Source organism: Pteronotus mesoamericanus, unplaced genomic scaffold (genome assembly GCF_021234165.1).
Source record: "Pteronotus mesoamericanus isolate MK-2021 breed Mesoamerican mustached bat unplaced genomic scaffold, CSHL_Meso_final contig_24, whole genome shotgun sequence".
Lineage (NCBI taxonomy): Eukaryota > Metazoa > Chordata > Mammalia > Chiroptera > Mormoopidae > Pteronotus > Pteronotus mesoamericanus.
In genome coordinates, this window is record NW_026555100.1 from 555,634 (window position 1) to 573,894 (window position 18,261).

The following is an 18,261-nucleotide window of genomic DNA, read 5'->3' on the forward strand; positions in this document are numbered from 1 at the left end:
CTCCTTCCTCAAAACACTGCCGCCATCCACTAGAAATGTGTACGTACAGCGTATGGAGCCTACAACATCAGTAGCCTCCAAGTTGTACAGCGTGCAACCGACACTATCACCCTTGGCGGTCCTAGCAGACACAATGCCACTGAGCAGCCCCGGGAAGATGGAGGGCCAGGGTTCAGGCAGGAAGAAAAGGCAGATAAAAATCTAATACCCAAAGCTAAAAACACAACAAAGCAGAGAACAAGCAAAGCAGAATGTTTACTAGCTCTCGCTGCCTTTTGGATATGAGAAATCTGAATAAAATGAGAGGTGGCGTTATTTACTATATGGAATCCAAAAAGAAAAAAGTAGCTGCTCAAACCAGGTAAACAAAGGAAATGCAAAAATGCAAGTCAGAAGGCATCTGTTTAGAAAGATGAGGACTGGCCAGAGGTATAGAAAACCAGTTCTGGCCTTAGAGCTTACTAGAAACATTGATTAAAAAAGAAAATCCTATCTACTCAGCAAAATTCCAGCAAGTGAACACAGCAGAGTGAAACCCATGTGCTGAGAAAATTGGAACTATCTGGAGAGCTGAGGGTTTCCATTCCATCATTCAGCTATCAGAGCTTTAATGAACACCTTCTCTGCTCTGCCGTCTGGATACAGACATAAGATCTAGCTGGTACCATTGTGGAGGAGACAGTCCAGTGGGGGAGAATACAGAGGCCTGGGGAAACACAGAGAAGGATACCCGAGAGCCCCCAGATGGAGGCAATGACAAAACTGAGGCACGCCGATAAGGAGGAGCTGCGAGACTCAGGCCACCAACCACAAGATGAAGGCTAAAGCCCTGCTGACAGCTGGCAGGCCCTTGTGTAATGAAAGTGAGAACTTTGTGAGCAAAGGTAAGATAGACAACATTTGATCTTGGGGGACTGGACTAGGAAGCCTCGCCTAGCCTGGAGGTAAAATTGCTCAAACAGGCTTCCATGAGAGAGTTCCAGTTAGAAGGGGCCTCAATGCACTGATGGGGAAACTGAGGGCAGAGAGAGCCCAGGGCTTGCTGAGGTCAGGAAGCTAATCCAAGTTCTTGATGGGAAATGGCCAGGACCCTTTCCAGAGATGCCCTTGGGATGTTATTAAGCCCAACACCAGACACACTAGGAGCGAGGATAGCCAGAGAAGGCACAGACGGATGGCTAGTTGGGTCCCTGGCCACTGGGAACTGCTTAGAAGCAGAGGGGAAGTATTTCTCATACACAGAGCCAGATTCTCACTCTTAAAAGGTTCAGGCTTTCGTTTCTTGAAAAAGATGTTCACTACGGCATCCTTCTGGCTGAGGCCCGTGCTTGCCTCCAGCTGGCAGTCCTAACAAGTGTTTTATTAGGCGCAAACTGCCTTCCCAGCCTTGACTCCCAGTAGCCCTGAGAGGAGGGCACTCCCTGTCCATTTTACAGATGAGCAAGCAGCCCAGAGAGCCCCAGAGGTCCTCTCATCCCAAATCGCTCTTCCTGGGCCTGATGGGAAGGCTAACCCCTCCTAAGCATCACATGGCACTCAGGTAGGGTGTTACCAGGCTGAGGCTTCGGGCCACTGAGGATGGGGGACTTGGCTCAGGGTCTGGCCCCATGCTGGGCAGGTCAGACCCTTGGCCTCACCAGTCTGAGCCCTGCATGGTTGGTGTGGAGTCCCCAGAACTGCCCTGCCCAGGTGCTGCAAGGCTCCGGAGGGTGCCGGCAGCCAGGCTGCGGTTTTGTGTTAGGCTAAATCTTGGCTTCAGAGCAATGAAGTAGGGAGAGAAGGACATGGCAACAGGCACTTCCCACCCACTCAGCTCTGCTGCCTGCCTCGGACAGTGTTCAGGGCTGAGCGGGCAGCATCCAGCAGAGGCAAGGCCCACCCAACAAACACTGGCTCCAGCCACCTTCAAGGTGAGTGAAGGACAGACCCAGGGGCTTGTGCCAGACCAGAGCGAGCTGGCCTGGCTTTTCCCCCAACTCACCTTCCTGCTTCCCCTGCAGCACCTTGAGAAGCAGAACTTCCCTCTTTGTGATTCTACAGGTCATAAGAAGGCCAGCTTATTTATCAAGGGCTGCCTGGCTGCTGAAACTCTGGGATTCAGGTATCTTCTTGGGAGGAGAGAGATGAACGAAGTGGGGAGATGGAAGCACAGAGGGCAGAGGGCCTGCCTGAGGTTTTGTAGAAGGTTTAGAGACTCAGGAATATGGGATGCTAGAGCTGGAAACGACCTTAGCAAGCCAAGAAATCCTACCACCCCTCATGTTATTAACAGGGAAACTGAGGCCCAGGGATGGCAAAGGACCTGCTTAAGATGACTCTGAATCAATCAGAACCCTAGGATGGCCATCCTGGGTTGATTGCATGGGGCCAAGATAGAGCTGCCCTTTGTGACCCCAACCTCAGAAGCTAGGAAAGTTATAACACTTCCTTGTTCCCATACTAACTAGCTACTGCTTCAGGAACACACTGAATGTTTTTGTTCCTTCCCTTGTGCCTGCCCTGGGCCAGGCTGTGAGGACACAGAAAGGAAAGAAAAAGGGGGTGTGAAGGGAGGCAGAGACCAAGCCCCAGTTCTGGTTCCAGTTGACCTCAGGCAGTGGAGGGCAAGAGGGAGAGGAACCCGAGAATTTTCAGTAGGGGAAGAAATCCCTAGTGTCTGAGAGTGGCAGGAAAGAGAGTTCAGAGCTGGCAGCTTTTGAGCTGGGCTCTTATGGATGCATAGGAGTTTACCAGGTAAAATTGTAGAGGTCAAGAACTGACAGAGGCAAAGAAGGCCCCAAGGCTTGAGAGTGTGCCAGCATGTTAGAAAGCAGCAGTGCATGAAGTAGAGGAGATGCAAGTATAGGAGATGAATGGAAGAGACTCATGATGGAGACCAAATGAAAAATGGAAAAATTACAAATGTCCCAGGAACACCTCACCATGGCTCTATTTTTCCAACTGTCAAAATGGCATCTTAGGGAGGTGTCAGACATACAAGGAAGAGTGCTCAGACCCACAAGACTCAGAGACCTAGGCCAGCTCTACCACCCTAAGTCCTCAGCTTGCTTTGTGGAGGTAGACAGGCACTCCCAGTGGGCTCCTGGGCATAACCTTGGTCACCCTTAAAAATTCATGCAGGATCTGACCACCAGCATCCTCATCTGGGTTACTATAAAAGCTGCCAGCTAGTTCCTTGTTTCTACCCTTTTCCCCTACAGTATATTCTCAGCTTACTAGTCAGAGAGACCTTCTTAGGGGGCATATCAGATAGTCTCAGGCCTTTCAATAAAATCCTCCAGTGGCTTCCAAATCACTGGGCAAGAAGTCAGAAGCACTTCCTGTGCCCCATAATAACCTCTGTGACCTGGTCCCTGACCACCCTGCTCACTTTCTCTCCTATCGTCCTCCCTCCCCCCCTCCATCCAGCTGCATTAGCCTCCAGGCCTTTCTTAGAGCATGCCAGGCATGATCATGCCACTGGGCCTTTGCACATGCTGTGCTCTCTGCCTGGGGTGTTCTTCTCCCAAATGTTCACGGGCTCACCCCCTTACCTCCCTGAGGTACCTTATCCATCTGCTTAAATGTGGTCTCTTCAGAGAAGCCGTCCCTGATCACTCCATCTAAAGAAGCCCAATCTGCCATCCATCTCCCTATATCACCTTATCCTGATTTATTTTTTTTTAAACACTTATTGCTCAGCATGATATGTTACATTAAGCTGTGGACCTGCTGACTTTCTGTCTCACCTATGAGAACATAAGCAGGGCCTCTGTATCCCCATACAAACTCACCACTGTATCCCAGGGCCTGGAATAGTATCTGACACACAGTAGGTGCAGACAGAAAACCTTGTTCTCAGGCTGGCACGAGGACCCAGAAGCAGGAAACACGTACTGCCCTCCCAGGGCACTGTTCCCCCTCTACCCGCCTCCCCCAGACCTAGAAGGGAAGCAGGGCCTGGCCTGCGGGCCTGGAGGACCCTTGAGGGAAAAGCAACAGTTGCTATCTGCCCAGTGTCCCTGTTCCATACACACTGGGTCTGAGCAGCCCAAGGAATCAAGCTCGGGGAGCAAGGGATGGGAGATGGCCAAGCTGGCTAGGGTGCAGGAATCTGTTATCGAGTTGGCTTTGCACCCAGCTTCCTTCCCTCTCTGGACCTCAGTTCCCTAATCTTGAATATGGGGATGAGAAGAGGATGAGAAAAGCTGATTGCCCAGGCTCCTCCTGCTCCAACAGTCTGAGTATCTTTGGGTCTTCAAAGCCCTAGGAGGGGTCATACCAGGTTGAAACTAGGGCCACAAATTCAAGCCATGGTCCCATGCCAGGGTAACATCCTGCAGCCAGCTGGGCCAGACACCTGGGCAAGGGGTCTCAGGCAGGCTCTTGGAAATCCTGTTTCCGTCCTAGGTGATAGGTGGCAGAGTGCAGGGCAGCCTAGCCTGAGCCAGGAGGTAAAGGGGACTGCCCCGACACAGGGCAGGGGCCCATGCTCGGGGAGCTAGCTCTCTCACGGGGACTCCAGGGAACACCTGCCTGCTCCTGGGATCAGCGCTCTAGTAAGCACAGCCAGAGACACGAGGCTCAGAAGGTGTGTGAGATGTGGACTTTAAGTCTCGGCGGGCCAGGGGCTACAGCCACAGGGGGACTTCCCTGTGTCTCACTCCAGCAAAGGGTTTCTGTCAAATGATAAGGCAGCATCTGGGCATGACTGATGGTCAGGATGCCTGGGTTTAGGCTACAGCTCTGCCAAGGACTTGCCCTGTGATCTGGGGGAGGCCTTTGTCCCTTCTCGGGTCAGACTCAGCAGCTAAACGAGAGGGTTGGCCTGGATGATCTCCAAGGCCTTTCTGTGCTGACATTATCATCACTGCACAAGGTAATAAAACATTACATTCCCCGCTGCTGGGACACTGCACAGCATGCAGTGTTGGTCCTTCCCTCTGGCTCCTGCAATAGCCCAAGGGAGACCGTCAGGAGGAAGCAGTGCCACCGGTTCAGACTCCAAATCCAGTGCTCTTTGCAGACACGCCAGGTCTCCAGGGCCTCAGGATGTGTAGTCAGGATGTTCCCTGAGAGAGTGGCCGGGAGCAGAGCTGGGCAGAGAGGGGCTTAGTAAGGAGGAAGGTGGAGGCAGACAGGAAGGGAGCACTTACTCACAGCTCCCTGGTTCTCCTCCAGCAAGGGGCCCTAGTTCCAGTGGCAGATGAGCATGATGGGAGAAGGTAGGAAGACGACAGCCTTCCTGAACCATCTGGCAGATACCAGGCCACATTCATTCCCTTGGACCCCAATGAGTCACCATTGGGATCTCCCCAGCCTGCTTCCATGTTTCAAAACCTGGGTTAGACCATTTCCAGGTCAGGCCTGAGGTTTCCAAGCTGCCCAGGCTTTTACCAGAGGCAGAGATGATAAGGGGAGAGAAGAAGGCCACCTCCTCCAGGTAGCCCACTCTGCCCACTCCAGCCTTGGACTCAGTGTGGAAAGGAGAAACCTCTGGGAATATATCCCTGATGTAGAGTGTGGAAAGGAGATCCGAGACCTGAGTTCACCCTACTCCACATGGTCCTGAGTTGGAAAATAGAAGGAGGCATCCTTCCAGGTTCCATAAAAGGCGGAACTTCCTAGGTAGAGGAGGCTGTTGGAGGAAGGAGCAGCCTATCCCTGGAGGTGTGCTAACCCACACCAGAAGATGCTCTGTGGGTACGCCATGTAACAGGCATCAAGCTCCCTTATCTTGAGAATCAAAGGTCTCATGAATATCAGAAGTAGTATAGTATTGAGAACCTATGGGTGGTGGCGGGGGGCGGGGTGGGGGACAAGAGCAGGAGGAGTGGATATCATGCTGACCCAGATACCGCTAGGGAGCTGCCTAAAAGGGCAGCCATCCATAAGGCAGTAAGCTCCAAGAATTCTGGGATCCAAGAGGATTCCAGCCCCCAAAGCAGCTCCACTCCTTCTGCGTAAAAGGATCAACCCTGCAGGTGAAGCACAAGCAAAAATGAAGGTGTCAACTGGGCTGTGTTCAGAGGAATCAGTGTCCTTTTGCAGAAAATAAATCAATGCTGAACTCACAGCTTCAAGGAAGCGCCTTTCACAGCCACGGCACCATCTCCCAACACCAGAGAAGGAATAACACCTGAGGTTTCCTCTCTTTTTCCAGGATCAGAAGCACACTGGGTCCTGGAGCTCAGAGGGGCAGAGCAAAGTGGGGGGGCTGATGAACCTAACCCCACACCGTGCTGGCCACAAAGCCCACTCCTCAGAATCCCAGAAATTCTAGGACATGAGGACTGAGAGCCAGGGAAACAAAGTGACTCCTCCATGGCCACCCCGTGGGCCTGACAGCATGGGAACTCAGCTCGGGCTAGAGCTCTCCCTAGGGCCCAGGCTGCCTCTCCCTACTAACAGCAGCACGACACCCCCAGCTAAGGGCTCACAGCTGACTCCTACGAGCACTCTTGAGTGCTTCTGTGTGTGTGAACAGCAGCGTGCCCCACGGCCCATGAGGAGGAAACATTAACCGGAGCGGGATGAACAGGCACTGCAGTCATCAGGGCTGAAATCGGCCTCCGATACTTAGGTCAGCCCTAAACCTGTCCTGTCTAACCTTCCTAGAAGAGGGAATGGGTGCGAACCTCCTCTCTTCCTCATCCCACCTAGCTCTTTTGGGAGATGTTTTAACCTGAGACTCTGGTACATCTCATAGAGGATAAGACTGCGTGGTTTCAGCAGTGAGGTCGGCCAGCACAGGCGGCCATGCCCCGGGGCCACCCCTGCCCGTGCCAGGTCTGTATCCCAGGGGCCTACCACTGTTAAGTGACCTTGGTTAGGTCCTGTCCCCTCCCCCAGCCTCAGTTTCCTCACTAGAACATGCCAGAGTTACACACACAATGCCTCCATGGCTCAGGAGGTGGTACAAATGAGTAGGAATGAAAGGGTTTGTGGACAGGAGGTGGGGAAAGACAACACAACCGTTTGTTCCACTCAAGGGCTAGGGTAATTTTAGGCCCTCAGATGAAGGCTAATGTTCTTACACTGCTCTCAGGCATCCAAACTGACTGAAAATCTGAACAAGCTGTGGAACATCTCTGCAGAGAAATACATGATTGCAAAGGTGTGCACGCAGGTTTAGGGGCTCACAGCCCCTGCGGGCCAGGTTCAAGGCCCTTCCTGCTCACAGCTGGAAGTCTTTGAGGCCCACCTCTAGGGACATGGCAGAGGTGCCACCTCTCTGTCAAGCTGGCCTTGTTTTCAGGACTGCCCAACAACAAACAGATCTGTGGCCTGGTAACAATAAAAGAAACAGAAGCCAGAGAAAGTGACAGAGACCTACAGACTGGCGGGGGGAAGGCAGTGCTCAAAAGCAGTGCCAAGGAAGCAGACTGGGGGAGGTTTCTGTCCACGTGGAAGCTGTCCTCATCCTTGCCAACATGAGCGGTCTTCCCAGGGAAGGTGGTCCTTAGGCATCCTCTGGACAGCACCATAGATGCCAGAGCTGGAAGGGACCATCTAGCTTGGCATTTCCCAAGATGTTCCACTGCTATCTTCAATAGTTATTTTGCATTAGAAAGTGAGGTGGGAGGAGTGTGCTAGAGTTTGGGAAAGCCTGGCTGAGGTAGAGTTGGCAATTTCCCAGGAGAGGGAGGGTGTGATCCACTATCCTTCCTTTTGTGGCCTGGTGTTCCTGAGAGTCCCCTTTGGGAAACCTTGATGTCATCTCAGCTCATGATTTTCAGATCAGGAGACCGACGCCCAGGAGAGGTCTGTGACCAGCCTAAGGTCACACAGTTAGTTCAGGTTCACCGTGATCCTGCACAGTAGTTTATGGTTGATGAGGCTGGGTCTCTCCATGCCTTCCTCTGCTCCACAGAGGAAGAGACTGAGGGGCGGGGGGCATTATCACCAGCCTTAACTTACAGGCAGGAAAGCAAGGTTCTGAGCAGGAACCCAGATACGCAAATCTCCACCTTTCGAAGACCTCTCTAGGCTCTCTAAGGGAATGGGCTTCACAGGTAGGCTTAATTAAAATGAACTTGGATTTTTCAGGGGTGGGAGTGGTGGGGAGGGTTTCAGCTCTCAGAGATAACTTGCCAGCCCTTCCTGCTACAAAGGGGAAACTGTGAATAATGGCAGGGGCTGGGGGTCGGGAAGCCTGTATCTGAGGCCTGGCTTTAGTTGGTCCTGGGATACCAAGTAGCCTTGGGCAATCTACCTGACCTGAGTCTCCCCACCTGTAAGTTGGAGACAATACAATGCTAACAGCCGCATGAGCATGAGAGCAATGGCCATGACAATGGCTGAGGCTAGCACTTCTTGAATATCTACTATGTGCAAGGCTCTGTCTGTGCTCCATCTTCTCAACCTATGGGGAAGGCAGTATGTTATTTTTGTATTAGCAAGCCTGTTTTGCAGATGTGGAGACCCAAGTTGGAGAAGCTAAACATAACTTGCTCACAGTCACAGATATCACAAAGGGTGAAGCTGAGAGCTGAACCCAGGAAGTCTAAGAGGAGCCTAAACCAAATTAGCTGCCCAAGAAATTCTGGCTTTTGTGATATCTATGGTAGACTTTGGCAAGTTGTTTTACAGATGCAAACAACAGCAGGAGCCCCGAAGCACATCAATGAAAACTTCAATTCCTCCCCACCCAGACCACTCAGCACCCCCTTGCTAACATACCCAGGTGCAGGGAATCTATCACTGTGTGACCTTCGGCCAATCCCTTCCTCTCTCTGGGCTTTGGGTTTCCCTATCAGCAAAACAAGGTTGGCCAGAGACCCTCGAAGGGCCCTCCCTACTTGCAAAGGCCAACTAAGGGTTGCAGGACCCTTCCTTAGGTCTTTGGGCCCCGTTTGTCCCTCAGTCAGGGCGCTGGCTTGTCAGAGCTGTCTGCCTTGTTTCCCAGCTTCTGTAAAATTCACCAGGCAGCTAGGTAGAGTGTGGGCTAGAGCCAGCAAACTGGGCAAGGTCCAGGTACCTGGCATCTATCTCCTTCCTTGTCCTGTCCTGAGCTCACTGGCTCTTCCTCACATGCTGTCACCTGGGCCTGATTGCAGGTGGCTCCCAGAGTTCCTGCAAGAGGGCTCCTTCCCTGCTTTTCCATCCACAGAGGAAATGACAGCAGGAACAAAGCAGCAGTGGCCACTAGTCCTGCAAAGGATAAAAAACAGCACTCAAAGGGCTAGGTGGGGGTGGGGGGCAGGCGAGGAAGAGGACTGGGCAGATGAGACACCTTGTACCCTCCCTAGAGGGTTTAAGTTTTACTTCCCTTAAATTTGCAATGCAATCAATCTCCTATTACCTTTCAAAAATATGCTGAGATCCTGGTAGAATCTGGGGGTACCGCTGAAAACGCCCCTTATTTCTTACCCTGAGAGTTCAGAAATGAGCCCTGTCCTCCCCAGGTTCAGCTGGCCCTTCCCAAGTCAAAGATGAACAGCATTTATTTATGAGCTCTGAGGGTGGCTAGCAGAGCTGCACCTGGCCAGCAGTACATGCTCAATAAATGTTTAATAAACTAATGGGCTGAAGAGATGGGGTTCTGGCCCTGGCTCTGTCACTAATTTGTTGCTGTCCTTGGATACGGCCAATTGTTTTCATAGTTGAGTATCTTGGGTGAGAAAAGGAAAGGTCAGACTAGGTAACCCCAGTAGCCCCCAATTCTATGCATAGAGGTGCAACACAGAGCAAGGGTGCTTCCAGAGTGGAAGGTTTCAAACACCTTTTCCCAGTGCTCCAACGCAAAAAGAAGGACAGGATGTAGCTCCTGGGTGGGACTCTCCAGGGCAGGGGTTCTAAAGGCGGCCCAGCCACCCCCCTCCCCCACCGCTACCACAAGCTCCAGCCTCCGTGGGCGGATGACTGGAGTTGTTGGGAAATGAGAATGGAGGAAGGGCAGGAAGAAGGATGGCAGTGGGTGCAGTTTCCATTAAAGCCAGACACCAAAAAAATAATTTTGGAAGAGCCACTGAAAAGTACAAAGAGGTTATATTTTAACAGACCCTCCCACCCCCAATCAGAATAGCTCTGCCATTCTTTGGCAAAGCAATCATCTGCACGGAATAGGACCCTCCAAGAGAGTAAGAATCTGGGAAAGACTAGTGGGAGAGGAGGGAGAAAGCCCCTATATCTGGGAGCCCTGGGAAAGGCAGGCGTCTGTCCTCTGCAGACACCCTGGCCAGCAGATGTTGGAATCCTAGGGGCCCCAGAATTCGTGTGTGTGTGTGTGTGTGTGTGTGTGAGAGAGAGAGAGAGAGAGAGAGAGAGAGAGAGAGAGAGAGAGAGAGAGAGAGAGAGAATGAATATGGAGAGGTAATGCCAGCTGGGGAGCAGGCTTCAGGACAAATGAAGCCCCCAGCCTCTATTTCTAGGGGAAAAACACATCTGGAGGATTCACTAGCCCCTGGGCAATTCTAGACCTGCCCTGAAGTCTCCAAGGACAAAGATCACAGAGTCAGACCACCTCAAGTCCCTGATACCCTGCCCCTACCAGTCACTGAGGCCCTGGGCCAGGTAGGCCCCATCTGTCCAGTAAGGGTTGAAGCTAATGATCTCTAAGGGCCGTGCCTGCTCTGACAGTCCATGATGCGCAGATCCTACAGAAAAGCATACGACCTACCATCACTCAGGCCCCCACCCTAGAGACCTGGGAACGGAGTCCCCAGTCCCCACACCGTCTGTCCTCAACAGCCTGCCATGGCTGAAACCTTCAAGTGGTTACAATTACAGCCAGGCTAACAGGATTAGGGGCGCATTGAAATCTAAGAAATCTAATTAGCTCAGACACCCTGGCCTCCCCCAGCATGATCCTGTAGTAACCCCAGCAGCTGGGCCTGACAGGTGGGGCCCAGGGCCCTCCCAGGCTACAGTCATTACCTGTGCAGGTGTGCCAAACTGGGCCAGGCTTCCTGGGGAGATGCCAGGTCAGCCTGCCCAGCTGCTCCCTGCTCTGGACCCCACCTGATGCAGCCTTGTCCTGGGGTGACGCTCAGATGAGCTTCAGAAAACCAGGCATAGGTCCTGGGCAGCAGGTGGGCTGTGTCAGGGGGCAGAAGGAGCCCAAGGGCTTCCACAGGGCAGCTACCCCACTGGGCCTGGGCACTGACTCAGCCAGAGGAGGGGCAGGCTGAGTCAACGTCTGTATCTATAGAAACCACCACAGCTCAGGGAAAAGCCTTGGGCCGCACAGGAACCTGGGGCCTAGAAACAGTTCTGCTTCCTGCTCCAGGGCCAGGGATGAGGGTGAAGGCCTGTGCACAAACATGTGTACCCAGGAAGTCACAGCAGGATTTCGGGCTCAAAGCAAGCTCAGGGGCACAGCCGCTGGTGGGGTGGGCTATGTGCTGCCAAAAGTGGGAGGAGGGACAGGTGAGGCTCACCTGTTCCCTTCCTGGGGACAGCTCCTCCTCCTCAACCTCAGGCCCCCATCCCTATTTTCAGGGTCCACACCAGCTCCTGCACCATGTCTTGTTCGGTTGGTGGCGGGGAAGGTGACAGCACAGAGCGTTGGCATCTGGAAGGCCTGCAGTGGAGTCCTGGCCTCGCCACAGTTGTGTCATCTCTGGGAATCTCAGTTTTCTCCTCTTTGAAATGGGGGTCATTGCAAGTAGAACCTAATTTACACTGTCATTATTGGGGTTAGTCAAAGTTAGAGCGTGATTCCAAATCTACCACGTACCACACAAAGGCGAGGGGCCGTGGGTATTGCTGTCACCGTGCACCCCATGGCAGGCAGCCAGCTGGTAGTGGTTAATTATTTATTTGGACTGATCTTCCTGCCCTGAGTGGACTGTAAACTCTGAAGGAACAGGAACTGTCTTACACATTTCTGGGTCTCTCACTGGCTATGGGCCTCACACCATGGACTCTCAGGAAATACCTGTGGCATCAATGCTGGGCCCCCAATGCGCACCCCACCCCCTGCTATGCATCTCCTTCCCTCTCTTCATACCTGACCCAAAGGGTGAAAGTGCCAAGAGGCAAACCCAGCACACAAAGACAAAGGACAGTAAGTGGACTTTCTCCACTCCCCACGGGTCACTCCCAATAAGGCTGGAAGCAGCCACTTGAAGGGTGTCCCCCCATCTCACATCAGTAGGCCTCCCCTGGACACTGATCTTGAATCTGTGATCATTCAGGAAAGAACGAATCTGTGGTCTGGACGGCCCCAGCACCTCAAGACCAGAGAGAGAGTCAGAAAGAGCTGATTTCCGGAAGGCATGCCATGCAGTAGAGCATGCTAACAGCCAGAGCTGTTCATTAAAGGCAGGGGCTGCCCACAGGTGGTGAGTGCCCTGTCATGGGGGCATGCAAACCAAGGCTAGACAATAAGTTTTCAGGGAGGTAGGCTTGGATGGAAGAGCAGCATCTGGAAAATGCTTCTAGCACACCAATCTAATCCCTTTGTGCTACATCCATCCTGTGCCCAAAGCCTACCAGGCCTTTGGAGGATACATGCCCAGGGCTCCTGTGACAACATCTGTCTCATCCTCACAGCAATCAAGTAGGTGACAGAGAGTCTGCCTTTGGATCCATTTTACAGATGAAGAAACTGAGGCCCAGCAGAATGAAACTACTGGCTCAAAGAAGCCAGACATCTACTGTCTCCTGACTGCCCCCCGCCCTGTCCCCCGGAAATGGGAAGATCCAAATAATCATGATAGATTTTTGGACTTTTTCCAAAGCCCATGCCTGGGACTGGTTCTTTTCAGCCACCTGTGTCCTCCCCAAGGGCAGGGCCCAACCTCAGAATCATTCCTGGAGCTTACAGCCCAGTCAGGCTCTGCTTCCCTTCATCCTTACGAGCTCAAGGGACAGAGTCCCCCATCCTGCCAAGGCATGGGCTGAGGCCACTGTGTCCTGCTAAGAGACCAGAGTAATCACCAGGCAAGACTACAGCAGTATCCAGGGTAATTACAGCAGCCTGGTCTTTGTTGTCCACACAAAATCTAAGGAACCTCATAAAGATGAGGTAGTGATAGGAGCCAAGCAAGGGCACCCAAGAGCAAAGTTATGAATGAAAACGTATGGGACCCAGTTGTGGCCTGGCAGGCCCTGCTTCCTGGTTCCGTGATAAAGTGCCCAGAGAAGCTTCCAGAAATTAACTTGCTGGTTCCCGAATTTCTTACAGCAGTCTCTCCCTGAGGCTGGGATCACAGCTGCTTACTGGACGCTGGCCAGAGAAGTTAGTATGAGTGGCTTCACACACAAGTAGGTACCCTTACAACAAAACTTTCAGGACATAGCAGGCCTCAAAGTGTCTTCCTTCCTTATCCACTTCCATCTCTCTCAATCAGGAAAAAAAAGTGAAGTCTGTGGCTCTTCTTAGTTGGGTCCTTCCCTCTGCAATCTTCCCAGATGAGCTGACAATGGACACCTGGTCAGTTGGAGTACATCTCTGGGCACCAGGAATGGAGATAATGTTGTATGACTGTTGCTATGGAAGACAGTGAGTGTGTTTGTGTGTGTGTGTGTGCGTGTGTGAGGGGGGAGGGAGAAAGAGAGAGAGGAACCAGGTTTTGTGGCCAAACCCCACAGTCTCTGGACCCTTCTTCACTTTGCTCCTGGCTGTGAAGAGGAGGATCCGCCTTCCCTCTTTTCTTAGGAGGAAAAAAGGGACATTTAGTCCCCACAAAGAAGCCAGCAATCCTTTTCTGCATAAACAGGGCTAGTTATCAAAATTTCTCATAAGTCCAGCAATTTCTTATTTGCAACTCTTCTCTGTGAGCCATACGCTGAATGCCTCAAAACTCAATCCGAAACCATTTGAAACTTTTGAAATCTCCCTACTACTCCACCCCTTACCCCAAGTCACTGCCACCAACTCTCAGAAGTCTAAAGTTTGGAGATTTATATGTGAAAACAGCATTTCATAACCCCGTGACTTGGGACAAGGAGATGCTTCTGTCCTTTTGGGAAAAACAAAACACAACCGAAATCATAAAACTCAGAAGAAAACACCATCTCCCTCCAAATGCATTCCCTTGGCCCCAAGTCACACGTGCTCTGTGGCAGATACAGCTTCAATGTGTCTTTTGTTTGATGCTGGTGTTTCAACATCCTCAACTTGAATTAAGAAAGGTCAGCACAAGGCTTGGGGCATTCACAAACCACACCACCGGGGCCAGGCAGTGAGCAAGCAAGGGCCAGAATTCCCCCCACTCTGGACACCCTCCAAGAGCAGCCAGGACAGAGAAAGTTAGGGGCTTGCTCCCTTTTCTAAACTTCACAGAGAGCTTACAAGTAACTTTTAAACTCCAGGGATCATACAAAAGCCAGTGAAGGCAAGTTGGAGTTCATCACCAGCCAAGCTGCCCATTCTGCAGCCACAGAGCCTGCCTCTTTATCTCCACCTTCAAAAAAACAAAAATAAGCAAAGCCAGGCACCTCTGGGAACAGTCTCTGGCCTCCTGCCCTGACCTGTGTAACCAGCCTGTCCTCACACCCACAGGGAGGAGGAGACAGCACTGGTTAGCCCTCTGGTCCACCAGGCCGTGTCCCGGGGGTTGCAGCAGAGAGACAAACTGTTGCTCAAGAAAGTCCTCCAGAAAACCCTTGGCACCAAAAGGCAGCTCCGAGTGGCTCCTACCCAGCACCAAGCTAGTGGCTTCCACGGGAGGCTTCCCACTGACCTTTTAAATCTGTAGGGCTGGGTCTTACTCTCCCATGTCCTGTGCAGTGTACCCAGGGGGCTCCAAATGACCATGGCAGAACAGGGAGGAGGAAAAGGCTGGCGGAGCAGTGCCCTCACCCTGCCAGCCCAGCCGCCAGCTTCTTGGAGGACCTCTGAGAGAACATTTGTTTGGGCTGCCAAGTTAAATCTTCCTCCCTCATGTCAGGGCATTGGAAAAGCAGTCAGGGGAGAGGAGAAGGGGGAGAGCGGGGGAAGGAGCAGCGGGAGGGAGAAAGGGAGGGAGGGAGGAAGGGAGGCAGGCGAGCAAGCTTTCAGAGCCCCAGTTACTCGGGCACAGCCCGCCCTGGAAGCAGGCGATTCCCAGGAAGGCACAGCCGCGACTCCGGACAACCAAGCAGAGGCCCGGTCGCCAAGCCTCCGGGGGCCGTCACCCGGTGCCAGTCGCCCTGGGCCCGCGCCCGGGGAGTGGCCCTCGCTCTGTGCTCCGCCGGAGGGGCGAGGTGGTAAGGGAAGCCCAGGAAGAAAAAGTTTGCAGCAGGTAGAGGGGGAGGACCGGGCGGCCCCGCCGCAGGGCTGTCCCTCAGGGAGGGGTGGGGGGCCCCGGCCGGCTGCCCTGGCGCGCTCCCGCCCGGGTTGTTTACATTCCTGGAGTGTCTTTTAAACCCGGGGCTGAGGCCGGCTCCCGGCCTTCTCTGGCGGCTCTGGGGCAGTCTCCCGTGAAAATCTGCTGGCGCACAATGGCCGGGAAGGCTGCCGCCCCTAGCCCGCGCCCCCGCTGCTCCGGGGCGGAGAGCCTGCCCTCCGCACTGGGCCCTCTCTCCGCCCCGCTGGCTTCCTGGACAGATGTCCCCGGCGAGGGGGCGACGTGCGCCCGCTGCTTGCGCCCCAGACGCCGAGGCCGCGCTCCCCACTGTTTCCTCCCGAACCTAGACGCCAGGAATGTGAAACAAGCTTCCAGAGCCCGACTTCCACCCCGGCTCCAGCCCCGGCCCGGCCCGGCCCGGCCTGGCCCCCCAACCTCCGCCCCGGCCGACCTCCCACTCCCCCGGGGCCGCCGCCAGAGACGAAGAGGAAGAAAGAACACGGGGAAATTACTTTCGTATTTGCAATGCGCGCGCGCGCACACACGCACATCTTCCCTCCGGGCTCCACTGCTGGCCGGGGCAGCCCCGTCCAGGCGTTGCCCTTAATGCCCCTTCGGTTTCTAAAGACCTACAGGAAGCGCCTACACACACCCCTCGACGTTCCCCGATCTTACGGTGCGCGGAGTCTCCCCGGGCAATTCACACACAAACAACTTAACCGCACCCCCCACTTCCCATTTACAAAAGTGTGTGTTTTCCCTGGAAATTCAGATACACAACTTATCACCACCACCCCTTGCCACCCCGAAATCCGGAGCCGTCCCTTCCTGGCGGTTCTCGTACACACAGGCGCACAACTTCGAGTCTCCCCAAAGGAGGAGAGGGAAACGGAGGGGGTCCTAGCCCAGTCCTTTCCTCTCTCCCTCCCCTCCGAATCCCGGTCCTGCCCGGCCCCCGGTGTACAGAACTAAGGCTGGAGGCGCACCGGCAGGAGGCGGGCACCAGGTCCGCGCGCGCACAGCCGTACTCAAGCCCCGCACACCCTACGAGTCCCGGCCCCCGCGCGCAGCCCAAGCCGGCTCCGCGCAGCCTGGCATTCGCCGGTCGCCTGGGCCTCGGCCCCCAGCCGCCGCGGTGAGCGCAGCGGAGCCCGGTTGCCGGCCGCTCGCCCGGCTCTCTTCTGGCCTCAGCGGACCCTTAAATGGAAAAGCCCCAAGCACCCGACGCCCCACGCTCGCGCCCCAAGAGTACACGGGGAGCGGGAGGAAGGCCCGGGGCCAGTGGGCGCCCCGGTCTGGCTTCAAACTTACCAGGCACTGAGAGCGCCGCTGCCGCCGCTGGAGGACGCGCCGCTGCCGCCGCCGCCGCCGCCACCGGCGGGCAGGGCCGGCTCCGGCCGGGAGGAGCACTGCGAGGGCGCCGAGATCGGCTCCGCTCCGGTTCCTGCTCCGCGCGGACCGGGGCTGGGGTCACCGCGCTGCGCCGGCGCTGCTCGATAGCTCGGCCGCCCGATCGCTGATCGCCCGCCCGCCGCCCGGCCGCTCGCTCTCCCGGGCGCCTGCCGCCGCTCGCTTTTTTAATGTCCACAGACAGTGAAAAGGAACTCGGCGTTAGGGGGTGAGTAAGTGAATCAACTCGCCCGGAGCCGAGCAAGTTGAAGTGTCAGATTACATTGGCTATTCTATTTCCAAAGGGCCCCGCGCCGCCGGCCGCCCGCAAAAGCCGGTGCGGAGCTGCAGACGGAGCGGAGCGCCGAGCCGCCGAAGCCGCTGGCGCTCGGCTCGGCTCGCGCGCTCTCTGCGCACTCGCCGCTCTCTTTCCCTTTCCTTTCCTCCTTTCTTTCCCTTGCCTTTCCTTTCCCTCCTTTTGCTTTCTTTCTTCCCTGCTCCTCGGTCTGAGCCCTCTTCAAGTGTTTCCCCTCTCTGGCTCTGATGGGCTTTGCGTGACATCCCCCACCCCCGCCAGGCACTCACCTCTCTTTTCTCTCCTCCTTCCCTCACTACTCCCCGACCGCCCCCACCTCCGCCCCAGCAAGTTTGGAGTAGGAGAGAAATGCTGAGCCTAGGAAGAGATCACGCAGGGGAGGAGGCTAAAATCACCCGGTTCACTGGAGTCCCCCTCTTCGCTCGAACGCCCCCGACTGGAATGCACACCGGGCTGATAACACTGTCAGGTCCCGGAATTGGGGGTGAGCGAGTTGCTTACAAGATCACCAAAGCCTTCCTCTGGAGGGGGCTTTGGGGTTCTTCCCAAAGCGCAGGGACAGAAGGGTGCAGCGTGAAAAGAACAGCCCACCACTGCCACCAAGGGTGATGCTGAGAGGCTGGAGCGCGGCACCCCGACGGCTGGGAAGGAGCGATGCGCCTGGTCTGCCCTGGGCACGCATCGCATCTAGAGGCGTGTGGATTCCCCGAAGGCCCTGTCTGTGGAGCACCCTGGGCCCAGTAGGCGCGGGCGGGGTGGGGGCTTTCGGACCCGCGCCCATACCTCGGTCCAGTACCGGGCACTGTCCCAGGGGCCGCGGAGAGCGATGGCACTCTCAAGGCGCAATTGGGTGCTCCCAGCTCGAGTCATTCCCCTTGCAGTCCCAGCGCTGAGAGCATGCATCTAAGTGCGCGCCCACCTTGGCTCATGTCCACTGCCACTCATAGGGAAACTCCTACACAAATGGCACAGGCATTGGCGCCCACACTCAGTATTACAAACACGCTTCCTCGCGCATACAAACACGCAAACACTTTCCTTCACAAATATGCGTGCACACGGCCATAGCAAGTACCCACAGGCGCACATAATTGCACATGCACACGCACATCGGTGTACAACCCCACATACACTCGAAAAACAAAACCCGAAACACTACCCTGTGCACTAAATCCTCACATTCACGTACACATACAAACAAAAGTCCTCCTCCATTCCTCTTCCACACCCCTTCCCCAAGCCCATCACTCATGATTTGCAGCACCCTCAGTCCCAAATCATAATCAACGCTCGAGCAGCACGGGCTGGACACAGACACAAACAGTCGCGCGCCCGCACGCGCTCTCCTCCCCACACAAG

General features: G+C 54.7%; 1 protein-coding gene across 4 annotated transcripts in view; it reads right to left on the reverse strand.

The window, feature by feature from the left end:
- Positions 1–16,824, reverse strand: part of ZMIZ1 (zinc finger MIZ-type containing 1) — a 227,242-nt gene extending 210,418 nt beyond the window's left edge. For all 4 annotated transcript variants that reach the window (XM_054572487.1, XM_054572489.1, XM_054572490.1 and 1 more), the window contains exon 1: positions 16,509–16,824. The gene's annotated coding sequence lies outside the window, so the exon portion shown is untranslated. The remainder of the gene's footprint in view (positions 1–16,508) is intronic.
- Between the last annotated feature and the right edge of the window lie 1,437 nt (positions 16,825–18,261).